Here is a 15,975-nt window from a genome sequence, read left to right as displayed (position 1 = left end):
AAAAGTACACTTTTTTTAATATGCTACTGATGTATTGTCCACAGAAAGTTGAGAGAACCTTGTGTGGCATCACCCTCAGCAAAGTAAAATTAGAGTGCTTTAGTTTGTTCGAGAGAAAAAAGTTCAGCTCCTTCCTCTGAATAAATTACCCTTTGTAGAACAGTGCAGAATTCGTTAAACGCAGCAGGCTATATGAACACACCTGCCTGTGGTCTGCCCTGTAGGCTTGTTTCAGGCTTACAGTAAAGATAAAAGCAACACTTCTATATACTTAATTTTCAACCTTTTCCTAAAAAGCAAAACTTTTCTGAGAAAAATAAAACGCTCATTGTTTTTCAGAAACCACTGTCAGAATCTGTCACTGGCGTCTTCATAGATCAATATTTCATTTCACCACAACAGTATCAAGTCTGATCCCCAGGCACGCTCAGGAATATTTCAGCTGTTTTCAAAATGACGTCTGGTGTCAAGCTCTGACATTTAGTGGCTTGTTCCCGTCCCCGAGCCCTTTTGCATGCTGTCATGGAGATAACAGGAAGATTATGGGATGGCTGAGTGGTGAGCGCGTGATGTGAAGCTAGCGTTGTTTTTCTGCGCGAGCGAGGAGCCAGTCACCAGTAAAGGTCTCAGCTCAAATCAGAAGGTCAATGCGCTGGCTATCAGCCTGCCTGTCTATTCTGTGTACAAGTCATTGGCTAATTTAGTACCCTCTGAATTTGTGTTTTCCACAGAATCCACTAACAAACACTCAATATTTCGTCAGTGTATGCAATGTGTATATGTATGTATACAATCATCCACAGTCAAGCCCGAAATTATTCATAATCATACCCCTGGCAAATTCTGACTTAAAGTTACTTTTATTCAATCAAGCAAGTTTTTTTAACCGGAAATGACACAGGCTTCTCCCAAAAGACAATAAGACGATGTACAAGAGGCATCATTGTGGAAAAAAATATTTCACAGCTTTTATTTACATTTGAACAAAAAGTGGCATGTCCAAAATTATTCATAACCTTTGAAAACTGTCACAATCTATGGGAAAATCTAAAGTTCTATACCATTCCAAATAGTCCACGCTGTTCTAAAGCATCCTAATTCCCCTGATTCATTGGGAACAGCTGTTTTAATCAACTCAACAAGTGAAAAACAGAAGCTCTCTGCTGTTGGTTTGTGGACAGTCATGGCTGAGACAAAAGAGCTCACTGGGGACCTGCGGTTGCGCATTGTGGCTGCTCACAAGTCAGGAAATGGCTATAAGACCATAAATGTTTTGAAGTTCCAGTGGCTACTATTATACAATACAAGACGTTCCGCACTGTGAAAAATCTCAGAAGCCAAAAGTGACACCTGTGCTGGGCAGGAGGATAGTGAGAGAGGTAAAAAAGAATCCAAGGATCACCACCAAGGCCATCCTGATTATTCTGGGCTCTGCTGGAGGCAACATCTCGAGGCAGACAGTCCAACAGACACTGCACACCGCTGGGTTCCACGGACACAGACCAAGGAGGACACCACTTCTCCAGATAAGACACACAAAAGCCCGCTTGGCCTTTGCAAATGCTCATCTGGACAAAGAAGAAGATTTCTTGTTTGGCCACAATGATGTAGCCTTCATTTGGCGTAAAAAGAAGAGAAGCCTTCAACCCTAAGCACACCATCCCCACTGTCAAACATGGTGGTGGGAACCTAATGTTTTGGGGGTGTTCTTCAGCCAGTGGACCAGGGAACCTAATCACAGTAAATGGCACCATGAAAAAGGAGCAATACATCAAAATTCTCAACAACAACATCCAACAACATCAGGCAGTCTGCAGAGAAACTTGGCCTTGTGCACCTGTGGACATTTCAACATGACAACGACCCAAAACACACAGCAAAAGTGGTGAAGAAAAGGTTATCAGACAAAAACATTAACATTTTCCAGTGGCCCAGCCTGAGTCCTGACTTAAATCCAATTGAGAATCTGTGGAGGGAGCTAAAGATGGGTGATGGCATGGAGACCCTTCAACCTGAAAGAGTTGGAGCTCATCGCTAAAGATGAATGGGCAAAAATACCAGTGGAGACGTGCAAAAAGCTGGTCAGCAATTATAGGAAGCGTTTGATTGCTGTAATAGCCAAAAAAGGCTTTTCTATTGATTATTGAGAAGGGTATGAATAATTTTGGACATGCCACTTTTTGTTCAAATGTAAATAAAAGCTGAGAAATATTTTTTTTCCACAATGATGCCTCTTGTACATTTGTCTTATTATCTTTTGGGAGAAGCCTGTGTCATTTCCAGTCAAAAAAAAAAAAAAAAAACTTGCTGGTTGAATAAAAGTTTAAGTCAGAATTTGCCAGGGGTATGACTAATTTCGGGCTTGACTGTATGTATCTACCTTATTTTCCACCGTTTTCTGGTAATGTGCAAGACTTACGGTTCATAAGCTGCGTCAGGGAAATAATGAAAAGAATAACAAAGTGCAGTAAATGGTAAAATTGTTTGCAAACCAGTGTGTTCATAATTAATATAACACATTAAAATAATATGGTAAGACACACCTTTTGTCTTGCTGCTTGATTACAATATCAAGAAGCAAAACGAGCTGTCATGAAAAGCTAAAAATAGCTGGAATCAAATGACACCGGAAACAAGACATTAAATTCACAAATGGCTGCGCCCACTCTTACAGAAAAAAGTAAAGTTGGTTAAGGTGGATTTTTATGTAATAGTAATTTTCACAATAGAACGCAGCAAAAGTCACAAGATGGCGCTAGAGAGACTTGAAAGTTGTGCACGATGAATGGGTTTGATTTGTAGTGTTGCTATTGTTAGAAAATATCTGACTGCAATATGCCGGGATTGACCAATCAGAATCGAGTACTTCGGAGAGCTGTGAGATGTGAATATTGGAGTAGAGATATATATTTTTACTGACCGAACAAACGTTTTTTTTTTTTTTTCCAGAATATGCTGAATTTGAATGGCGGTCTATGTATTAAGATACTTTCAGTCAGTATACAGCTATTTTGAAAAAAAAAAAAAAAAAAAAAAGGCTTTATTCTGTCAGGTAAACTATAAGGCTTTATAAGCCAATCAAAGCTGAGTAGCGGTGGAGAAGTGGGTGTGGTTTATACTAAGACACTGGAGAACTGCACTTGTGCATGTGTATGGATTCATTATTTGAAATGACTATTCAAGTTCAAGTCAATTGTAGGGCATTTTGATAACACTGGTTTTAATGCTTTGAAATGGACCTAAAGACTGGAAGAAACATTCAGGATATTCACTCTTAATTGAGGATGAATGTGGATGTACCCCACCTTCCAGACAACATCTCCAACTTGATAAAAACAATTCAAACGGTTGGTATCTTTTACAGAGCTTTTCAGTGCAGTTTTTAAGCAATTGGGTCATGGTAATGGGTTTGTGATTCACTCATGTAGAGCTTGATTTTTATATTGTGTTTGAAATCTGCATGTACAGTATGTTTGATGTGAAGTGTTTCTAAGGTGTAAATGCCAGTGCATTGCATGATATTTGGGTAGTTTTTAAGATGATGTTGATTAACAGATTTTGTTTTGTATTGCATTTTTTTGGCATTATGGGTTAGGTTTATGTGGAAGCAAAATAATAAGTTTGGAATATATGAAGTTATTTTAATATTTTATACTAAATAATGACCTAAAACAGTAGGTGGTAGGTGGCGATACTCGGATGTAAACAACAGCATGGGTTGCACGGTTAATGTACTACTGAATATTTTGTTCTGCTAACTTACAACACATGTTAAACATGTGAGACCTGCTAAATCTTAAAGAAGGACTTCGTAAGCAGGTAAAGGGTGCGATATTTTGACAAACTAAAGTTAATAGGTGGTAAAGATGCAAATGAGCAGTATTAATTAAGATATTTGCCTAATATTTCGCCTAACGTTACCTGACCAGAAATGATAAGAACAAACACAAATTTGTCAAGATTCTTGTTATGAAATCCTGGTTCAGTTTGGCCAACCACAAATGCCTTTTGTTCCTTAGACAGTTTCTCTCTTCTCCTTGATTTGTTATAACTTTTGGCAGTTTATAGTACTCCAAATGTTTTCCCCAGTCTGACCAATTAGCACAGCCCAAACCATGACAATAATTGACCACTTTCAGCAGCAATAATTAGAAAAATATGCAAGTTTCATTTGGTTAATTGCCATTGTTTACAGTCATTCAGTGCCACAAACATGGCCAATTGTTCAATCTCTTATGATTTAGCTCCATCTTACCAACTCAGAATTCATGTAGAGTTCTTGTTTACAATCTCCAGTACATAGTGTTTCATTTCAGCCGTCCAGTATACAAGACCTGGTATTAGAGGTTTTTGAATATTTGCTTGCCTGGATTTACAATGTAATAGTTCGGCAAGCCTAGGCTTACTTGGCAAAACCCAGCCTTATAGGCTCTACTCTTTAAATCTATTCTGGTATCTTCTTTGTTCAGGGTCTCCCTCAATCTCTCTCTTGTCAGACCCTCATTTCCCAGTGCTGGCAGCTCCACTCTTCAGCCTAATGACACTGTAATTGAGCGTTACCCAGATAGCCGTGGCGTGATAATGGAACAGCTCTGTGCTGCCGGAGCAATCTTGGGCTGAAATGATTTGTTTGTCTAAATGCTCATCCCTCTTCTCGCGCCTTGTGAATGAGACGGTCGGCTCCTGTGGCACGGCAGTGCCCTGCCTATTCTCCCCAGATTGCACTTATCTTTACATGCTACAGGAGATGGACTGTTGCCTACGGTACGGAGTATGGAGTCATATCGGATCAAATTATGTCTTAACTTGAATTTTAGATGGTCATTTATGGTCCAAAACTGGTCCAAGATGGTCTATTTTTTGGACCTATCATTGGCTTAGCTTACCTAGGGATGGTAGACCATTTTGGACTAGCAACAAACCAGTCGCCTTGTTCTAAAAACCTGCTTTCTAATGTTCACTCACATTCTTGGTCTTCACTTTAGCTCTCAACATTTTTTGACCTTGCCGCCTCAACCTATTGCATGGCCTGTTTTTTTTTCTTCTAGAATTTGCCTTAGTAGGTAGACAAATGTCTAAACTCTTTATGAAATAAATTGGTCTTTGTGGTGAAACAACTTTAAGATAATGTGACTCTTTGAACATGAACTTCAAGTTTGTCTAGATTACACTGTCAGACTGCAGAAATGTCACACTAAAGGTTTGTCTTTGTACCACTAGCAAGCTGCCTGATTGGTATTATGGTGGTATTGTAATATTTGTGCTGATAAATCCTGTTAGCTGATATTCATAATGCCACATATAGCAGTCATTGTCCTGGAGACAGGACAAGGGAGACGTTTTAAATATAATGTCAATGTGAAATTGAAATTTAATTTCTAAATGCATCTTCCTGGACTTACTGTCCACGATTAATTAGTAAATACAGTTGAGGTCAAAAGTTTAGACCCCCCTTTCAGAATTTGCAAAGTGTTAATTATTTTACTAAAATAAGAGAGATCATACCACTTTTTTTTTTTTTTACAATTATTGTTTATTTAGTACTGACCTGAATAAGATATTTCACATAAAAGATGTTTACATGTAGTCCACAAGAGAAAATAATATTTGAATTTCTAAAAAAAAAACACGGTTCAAAAGTTTACATCCCCTTGATTCTAATACTGTGTCCTTACCTGATTGATCAACAGCTGTGTTTTTTTTTTATTTTTATTTTTTTTTTGTTTAGTGATAGTTGTTCATGAGTCCCTTGTTTGTTCTGAACACTGAAACTGCCTGCTGTTCTTCAGAAAAATCCTCCAGGTCCCACAAATTCTTTAGTTTTACAGCATTTTTGTGTATTTAAACCCTTTCCAACAATGACTCTGTGATTTTGAGATCCATCTTTTCACACTGAGGAACTCCTATTCAACTATTCCAGAAGGTTCAAATGATCACTAATGCTCCAGAAGGAAACACAATGCCTTAAGAGCCGGGGGTGAAAACTTTTGATTGTAAATATCAGGGTAAATTTAACTTATTTTGTCTTCTGGGAAACATGCAAGTATATTCTGTAGCTTCTAAACGGGCAGTACTAAATAATATAGTGTAATAATAATAATGTAATAATAATATAGCAAAATAAGAAAAATGTACACATCTACATTCTGTTCAAAAGTTTTCACCCCCAGCTCTTAATTCATGTTTTTTTTCCTTCAGTGAGAGTTTGAACCTTCAGTGTATGATCCCTCTTATTTTGGTAAAATAATTAATATATTGCAGATTCTGAAAGGGGGTGTAAACTTTTGACCTCAACTGTATTATTCCAAAGCAAATACGTCTTCATATTTTATCCGTTTGGCATATGCATGTATCCAAAGCTTACTATAGCTACTGTATAATGCTGCATTTATAAATTTGAGCTATTATTAATTTTTCCCACATTCTCTAGGAATCAAACCCATGACTTTGGTGTCTCTATAGCACCATCATATACCACTTTTCCCAATCCAATCATTTCCTAGTGGAAAAATTCAAGTTCACTCTTGTCCTTTTTCTCAATGAATATCCTGTTTAATAACAGAATTAGAATTGGTTGCGAATAACATTTCATGTTATTTTCATTAACATAATGAAATCATAAAGTCGAAAGTGTTTGCTGGCTTTCTGCTCCAGGTCCGTGACTCTGCTATAAGAGAAATGGAGGCATACTTTCATTATTGTGTCGGCAGATAAGAGCGTGATTTTAATGGCGTGACCCTTACCCTCAGACATATGCAGTGCTGCTCCATCTCTCTGCTCCATCTTTATCAGTCAGAGCTAGGCTGCTCTCACAAGACCGCCAGCTCAGAGAGGTAAAGTTCAAACGCTTTTCAGGAAGAGATTAGGGAAACGTCTTTATGTGTCATGGAGATGTGATAAAGCTTTCTGTCAGGGTGAGCTCTCGCTTTGCTCTCCGGCGGCCGTAGGTACACTCCTGTGATGCCGCAGCGGGCAAGTCTGGAGATTTTAAGGGGATCTGAAAAATAAATGATTCTAGCTTTTCTTTGCGTTTTCATTGGGGAACGTGTTTATCTAAGGGGCTTTGTGCGTCTCCACAACTGTCAGAAGAAAAGAAGGAATGTTGTATTGATGCTACTGTTATCTCTAGAACATTAGTCTCTCTAAAGGGGGAAAAAAGAAGAAAAAACTTTGGAAAGTTCTACCAGAATGTAGTCAGAAATGGTTTTGGGAAGTTTTGAGAGCATTTCTTTTTCAACTTAATCTAGCAGAAAAGACATTTAGGTGAATTTGAAGACGTTTGCGATGTCAGTCACTTACTGTACCTCATTAGTCATTTATTTATTAAATTCATTGTGATTTGGACTTTGTCGTTTTGTATTGTTCTATTTTTCACACTGAACTTGACTAGGTTTCTTGCATCAAAAACATCACAAAGTAGTTTTTCATAACTATTTACCCCCATTCTCTCACACAGAATTCAATAGGCTGTTTTTGCTCATGTAAAATTTCTCCATGATCTGCTTTTGAAGAAGTATCGTGACATCAGTGGCTCAATTGTAATTTTATAAAGCTACGAGAATACCTTTTGTGCGCAAAAAAGAAAATAACGACTTTATTCAACAAATTTTGTCCCCCGAGTTACCGTCTTCTGCCATTAACGAGAGTACCATGACGCATACGTGTGGTGCTGCTGAAGTAGAACAAGTGTGCGTCGGGAGAGAAGAATTGTTAAATAAAGAAATAATTTTAAAAATATATTTTTTGCGCACAAAAAGTATTTTCGTACCTTTCTGGTACGAAACGAATTGGAACATTGTAGGACCCTTGCTGTCTATGGATGGCCAGAAAGCTCTCGGATTTCATCAAAAATATCTTAATTTGTGTTGCAAAGATGAATAAAGGTCTTACGGGTTCGGACATGACATTTTTATACCACAATTCTAGCTTTTTTGTCTCTTTTTTTTGTGATGTCATGTAATTCTGACTTATTTCTTACAATTGCAAGTTTATAACTCGCAATTCTGACTATAACTCGCAATTGCAACTTTATCTCACAATTCTGCCTTTCTCTCACAATTACGAGTTTGTCTAACAATTCTTTACGACTTAATAACTCGCTATTTTGACCTTAACTTGCAATTGTGAGTTTATATTATGCAATTCTTTCTGACTTTTCTCGCAGTTACGAGTTCAATATAACTTACAATTGAATTGTGCAACTTTTATCTCACAATACTTTTTTTCAGTAATTTATGACAGAATTGTAATTTTTGGGTGAACTATTCCTTTAAAGCTTTGCTGGTTATACATTTCATTAACGTGCAATTCTGACATGTGTTTTTTTTTCTGAGCAACTAAAGCAGGGGTTGGCAGAACATAGTCAAAGGAAATTGTATGAAATTAATTGATTAAAAAAAAGCAACTAATTTCCTGTTAGCTGTTACTCCAGGGTATATCATTGAGTTAAATTTAATACATTTTTAATACCTTTTTAAGACTCTTTCCATACATTGTAAGACGTCATCGCTGCTTCATGTTTTAACTGGTTATAAAGGCAACACTTTAACTTACGTCTACTATATATTGATTGTAAGATAGCCTTAGTTTGTGATAACTCCTTATCAATGCAACATAATTCAGAAGGGTGGGGACGAAGCACGAGAATTAAATGAGTTACTAATCCAATGTAAGGTTAATTAGAGAAACCCGAATTGGCAAAACTTAGTGAAGGCAAGAGGGAAAATTGTCATGGACAACACTTGTTGGTTCGCAGTTTTATAATATGTTTGCTTAAAATTATTTTCAAGATCTGAGGTACAGTGGTGTGAAAAAGTGTTTTTCCATGTTAGTCTCACTTTAATGTTTCAGATCATCAAACAAATTTAAATATTAATCAAAGATAACACAAGTAAACACAACATGCAGTTTTTTATTATGAAGGGAAAACAAAATCCAAACCCACATGGCCCTTTGTGAAAAAGTGTTTGCCCCCCCAAACTTAATAACTGGTTGGGCCACCCTTAGCAGCAACAACTGCAATCAAGCGTTTGCGATAACTTGCAATGAGTCTGTTACAGCGCTGTGCAGGAATTTTGGCCCACTCATCTTGGCGGAATTGTTGTAATTTAGCCACATTGGAGGGTTTTCAAACATGAACCGCCTTTTTAAGGTCATGCCACACAGCATCTCAATAGGATTCAGGTCAGGACTTTGACTAGGCCACTCCAAAGTCTTCATTCTGTTTTTCTTCACCCATTCAGAGGTGGATTTGCTGGTGTGTTTTGGATCATTGTCCTGCTGCAGAACCCAAGTTCACTTCAACTTGAGGTCACGAGCAGATGGCCGGACATTGTCCTTCAGGATTTTTTGGAAGACAGCAGAGTTCATGGTTCCATTTATCACAGCAAGTCTTCCAGGTCCAGAAGCAGCAAAACAGCCCCAGACCATCACACTACCACTACAATATTTTACTGTTGGTATGATGTTCTTTTTCTGAAATGATGTGTTACTTTTACGCCAGATGTAATGGGACACACACCTTCCAAAAAGTTCAACTTTTGTCTCGTCAGTCCACACTTTTTCACACAGGGCCATATGGGTTTGGATTTTTTTTTACCTTCATAAAGAAAAAACTTTATTTAAAAAATGCATGTTGTGTTTACTTGTGTTATCTCTGATTAATATTTAAATTAGTTTGATCTGAAACATTAAAGTGTGATAATGATAAACATGCAAAAAAAAAAAAAAAAAAAATCAGGAAGGGGGCCAACACTTTTTCACACCACTGTATATGTGTTGTTGCTTTCAGTATGGCTATGTCACCCAAAATGATATTCAAACTCACATTAGGCCTTTTTAACATTGAATAAAGAACATAATTAGTACCTGAGATTATAGTTTGTGGTGCTGTTCCAGCCGTGTCCCTGCGTCGCGTCGTAGGACATTGTGTTATATCGTAAGATGCGCTCCCTTTACACAGAGTGCAAGTGATCGTGAAATCAAAAGTGAACGGCAAGTGCTTATTCAAAAGAGATTTAATTAAATTGTGAGCAACTGTTGCTGTCATGACACATCTATTTCAGAACCGGCCGCTATCAAAATAATCTGGCCGCAAGCGTGGGCCAGATATTATTGCTGGCGGGCTAGTTTTGCCGACCACTGAAGTAAAGTGTGCTCAAATCCTGTCAATCTGTGCCTGATAACTGGACTAAGTCTGATTCCACTAATAACACAAGGGAATCCAAAGATGACCAGAAGTATAGACCTTTTTCCTGAACACGGAAGTAAGTCCGACTCTTAACTGAAAGAATGCTTTGCATTTCCGGTCTGCATTGTTTCTAGTCACATTAGGGTATATTCCGAGCTAATAAACTGATGTTAAACCTATTCAAATGTTTTTAAAAAGCACATGGCTCCATAGCGCCATCACTTGGCAATGTCGCAATGACCGTCATTTGTCAGTGCCTCACTTTCATGAGTGTGTAGATGACACGAAGCAGCCGACGTTAGCTACATTAAAAACAGTTGGACGCTATTTGAATGGGTTCCTATGGAAACCGGAACAAAAAAGCATTCAATCTGACGTTAGAATTCGTAATGGCGGCGCTCATCGTTTACTCAGGAAAAAGGTCTATATGAACATATGATATTGAAATGAAATAATTCACAGCTATGGGCGTGGTGTTGCACATCATTTTCACCATATAGTCTGTCAACATGGGCAGACATATGTACTTATGGTTTTCTGCAAGGTGTGTTTTTCCAGCTTATTGTCATTAAATGATCTGAAGCTTTGTGGTAGATTTATATCCGGATAGTGCAACTCTTATTGCAAATGAGCAAGAAGAATCTTTTCCACTATGTGCTTTTTAATGGTTGTCATGGTGCTGACGGTCAGCAGTGTTACAAGCTAATTAAAGAAACCCATCCAAACGAATAACCTTTCCCCAAAAAAGTTATTTGACACACATTTGGGGTGAACGAAACACCAATTAACCCTGAAAATGGTTAACGACCTTAATTATAAATGTTTTATGTGTTTAATTTTAGAAAATCCATTATTCATTGTGGCTCTGATAAATGGTTCCCCTTTTTCTCAGAGTTAATCGTACGATGATGGTGAGACTTGCATTACACTGGCCAACACAGAGGGATAAACCTATATTTGTGTATATATTTTATTTTCGTCTGTCACTAGTTTAGACAACATATAATACATACCAGTTCCCTTTGAGCATATATGTGACCCTGGACCGCAAAAGCAGTCTTAAGTAGCTTGGGTATATTTGTAGCAATAGCCAAAAATACATTGTATGGGTGAAAATTATCAATTTTTCTTTTATGCCAAAAATCATTAGCATATTAAGTAAAAATCATGTTTAATGAAGATTTTTTTGTAAATTTCCTACTGTAAATATATCAGCTTAATTTATGATTAATAATATGCATTGCTAAGAACTTCATTTGGGCATCTTTAAAGGTGATTTTCTCAGCATTTAGATTTTTTTTGCACCCTCAGATTCCAGATTTGTAAATGCTTGCATCTCAACTAGGCCAAATATTGTCCTATCCTGACAACCCATACATCAATGAAAAGCTTATTTTTTTCAGCTTTTAGATGGTTGACCCTTATGACCCTCAAAAACTTGACCCTTATTACTTGTTTTGTGGTCCAGGGTCACACATTTGATATTTTTATGTGTGTATGAGTTTGTATGTGAATGCCAGCATTCAGGAAACGGTTGTTTGTGTGTCCCTCAGACTCATCAGTGTGTGTTCACTCTTTCAATAATGAAATAAAACTCCCAGCAGGAGCCGGAGGTTGCGCTGTGCGCGCTGTCATATTAGCTGTAAGCGATCTCGCTGATCACCCTCTCGGCGCAGGATGATGTTGTGCTTATGAATGAAGGTCAGAGGTTGACTGCCTCCTGCCACCTGCACACCTTCTGCTGAAGTGTCAGCTCAGAGTCTCAAACGGTGACAGAATGAAGTTAACGCTCATTAATCCAACCAAATCCAATAAACAAAAGATCACCATGACTGCTGCTGAGAGACTAAGATGGCAAACAGGGCCTGAGTTTTAATTATGAAAGCTTCAAGGCTTCAGTAACTCGCGTGCAGATACACATGCAGTGTTGGGGAATATTTCTTTGCTATGGAAGCCTGACTTTCTTTCTTGTAATTTCGAGTTTACCCCACGCAGTTCTCTCTGAATTGTAAGATATAAACTCGCAATTCTGAAGCCTGTTTCTGACACTGAATTAAAAAAAAAAAAAAAAAGATTATTGTGACTTTTTTTTTCACAATTACAACTTTTTTTTTTCTCTCACAATTTCGACTTTTGTCTTTCTATGAGTTTATATCTCGCAATTCTGACTTCATAACTCGCAATTCTTTGAAACTCACAATTACAAATTTATATCACACAATACTGACTTTTTATCCCACAATTCTGACTTTTCTCACAGTAACTAGTTGGTCTCACAATTCTAACTTCATAACTTGCAATTCTGACTTTATAACTCACAATTACGAATTTATATCTCACAATTCTGACTTTTTTTCTCGCAAATCGCAACTTTTTATCTCAATTATTTTTTTTTTTTTTGTCTCACACTTCGGACTTTTCTCGCAATTACGGGTTTCCCGCAATTCTAACTTCATAACTCACAATTCTAACATCATAACTCGCAATTCTGACTTTTGTCTTGCGAGATATAAACTCATAATTGCAATTCTGACTTCATAACTCTCAATTTTAACTTTGTAACTTACAATTACGAATTTATGACACAATTCTGACTTTTTTTCTTGCAAATTGCAACTTTTTATCTCACAATTCTAACTTCATAACTCGCAGTTCTGACTTTATAACTTGCAATTGTGAGTTTATATCTCGCAATTCTGACTTCATAACTCACAATTCTGACTTTATAACTCGCAATTACGAATTTATACCTCACAATTCTGACTTTTGTCTTGCAATTGAGTTTATATCTCGCAATTCTGACTTCATAACTCACAATTCTAACTTTATAACTCGCAATTCTGACTTTATAACTTGCAATTCCGAATTTATATCTCACAATTCTGACTTTTTTTCTCGCAATTCTGAATTTTTATCTCAATTCTTTTTTTCTCACAATTCTGACTTTTCTCGCAATTACGAGTTTCCTGCAATTCTAACTTCATAACTCACAATTCTAACATCATAAGTCGCAATTCTGACTTTTGTCTTGCAATTATGAGTTTATATCTCGCAATTCTGACTTCATAACTCTCAATTTTGACTTTGTAACTTACAATTACGAATTTATGACATAATTCTTACTTTTTTTTTCTCGCAATTCTGACTTTATTCTTGCAAATTCCAACTTTTTATCTCACAATTCTAACTTCATAACTCGCAGTTCTGACTTTATAACTTGCAATTGTGAGTTTATCTCATAATTCTGACTTCATAACTCACAATTCTGACTTTATAACTCGCAATTACGAATTTATACCTCACAATTCCGACTTTTGTCTTGCAATTATGAGTTTATCTCGCAATTCTGACTTTAACTTACAATTACGAATTTATATCACACAATTCTGATTTTTTTTCTCGCAATTCTGACTTTATTCTTGCAAATTCCAACTTTTTATCTCACAATTCTAACTTCATAACTCGCAGTTCTGACTTTATAACTTGCAATTGTGAGTTTATCTCATAATTCTGACTTCATAACTCGCAGTTCTGACTTTATATCTTGCAATTGTGAGTTTATATCTCGCAATTCTGACTTCATAACTCGCAATTACGAATTTATACCTCACAATTCCGACTTTTGTTCTTGTGTTGGCGACTTTTTATGTCACAATTCTGACTTTTGTCTTGCATTTATGAGTTTATATCTCGCAATTCTGACTTTATAACTTGCAATTGTGAGTTTATATCTCGCAATTCTGACTTCATAACTCACAATTCTAACTTCATAACTCGCAGTTCTGACTTTACAACTTGCAATTGTGAGTTTATATCTCACAATTCTGACTTTTTTTTCTCGCAATTCTGAATTTTTATCTCAATTCTTTTTTTTTCTCACAATTCTGACTTTTCTCGCAATTATGAGTTTCTCGCAACTCTGACTTCATAACTCTCAATTTTGAGTTTGTAACTTACAATTACGAATTTATATTACACAATTCTGACTTTATTTCTCGCAATTCTGACTTTTTTCTTGCAAATTGTAACTTTTAATCTCACAATTCTTTTTTTTTTTCTCACAATTACGGCTTTATCTCACAATTCTGACTTTTCTCGCAATTACGAGTTTCTCACAATTCTAACTTCATGATTCACAATTTCAAATTCATAACTCTCAATTCTGACTATAACTTGCAATTGTGAGTTTATATCTCGCAATTCTGACTTTTTTTTTTTTCTCGCAATTGACTTTCTTGCGTTTGCGACGATCTCACAATTCTGACTTTTTTCCTCACAACTGTGACTTTATATCTTGCAATTCTGACTGTATAACTTGCAATTACAAGTTTTTGTCTCACCATTTTAATAAGTTTGAATTTTAAGTTTGTATCATGCAATTCTGAGAAAAAAAGAATTATGAGATTAAAATGAGTAACCTTTTTTATTTTTCATTCAGTGGCAGAAATATATCAAGTTGAATTGAATTGGAATTTTGCTTTGTCAACTAGTTTTTTTAATAGTTTTTTTTTTTTTTTTGTTTGTTTCAGTTAAGTTATTTTATTTCAAGTAATTTTTTTTTATGGTTTTAGTTTTAGGCTATGTTTGCATGACAACAATGTACTAAAAAAGGGATTTTTTTTTTCCTTTCACATTTTTTAAATGTTTTGTGTGCTGACGACAACGTTGTTAAAATGATCCACCAAAACACCTTAAAACGTTGTATTATGCATGTCAGACCAATTGTTGGCGATGATGCACACATCATTTTTGGCTGTGATACATATTTGTGTGATGTCACAGTTTAATAAATTAGTGTTTTTGTAGTTTACAAAACTTTTGAAATCCATTTTCAAAAGTTTCAAGAGTTTTCGAGCCCCTAGAATGCTTTTTTGTGTAAAATTTCAGGTTTTAGTTGAAAACGTTGTTTACTCCTTGTTAGTTAGCCTAAGTATAAAAACCTTGGTCAAAGCTTGTTTTAAGATCAAAACACATTATTATTCTTGGTCTTTTTATAACTACAATTAAGTCCCCAGTACATATTCTTTCGCTTTTTTCCAACTTTAGGGGCCAATTATGAAGATATTTGTACCCTGAGGAGCCTCTGATCCATTCAGACATGAAGCACATTAGTCTTATGTATGTAAGCATGGCCTCATGATCTTTGGAGACGTGTGTGTGTGTGTGTGTGTTTGGAGAGAGCAGGACCCATCTGTCTGTGTGTTGAGTGGATTAATAACTCTTCTACATTTAGCCCCAGTCTTGCGGCGGGCTCTCTGTTTTGCCTCTGTGAGTACGTTTTTCATTATTAGCTGTAGTTATTAAGCACTGGCTCATGTATTTGAGGTGGAGCAGCCCAGACAGTGTCTAGAAGTCGACTGGGTTGTACAAAACTGCTTTCGTCTACCAAGCAACTTGATGAAATTGTTGAGAATTCATACTGGCCATCTCTAAGCTTGTTAAAAAATGGTTGAAGGCCATTTGTGTGATTCAGTGACCTGAGAAACTACAGTCCTGCTCATGTTGACCTACTTTAATAACCGATAGCCAACCCACACTTCTCCAGCCGTTTAAACTAAGAGCCCAACCTTAGTTTAACCGAAAATGAAAAATGTTCCTGCTTCTTTTTTATTCCATTTAATGAAGTTAAATGGTGGCCAGAGGCTGTCAGGCTCCAAAAAGGACAAAAATGTATTATAAAATGTTTTTGAGTGATACCTTTAAATCCTTTAATACCTTAAATCTATCTATCTCTCTATCTGTCTGTCTGTCTGTTGTATTTATTATATTTATTGTATGTATTTCTA

This window comes from Garra rufa, chromosome 10 (assembly GCF_049309525.1).
Source record: "Garra rufa chromosome 10, GarRuf1.0, whole genome shotgun sequence".
NCBI classification, from domain to species: Eukaryota; Metazoa; Chordata; class Actinopteri; order Cypriniformes; family Cyprinidae; genus Garra; species Garra rufa.
Note: the sequence above shows the minus strand (reverse complement) of the source record.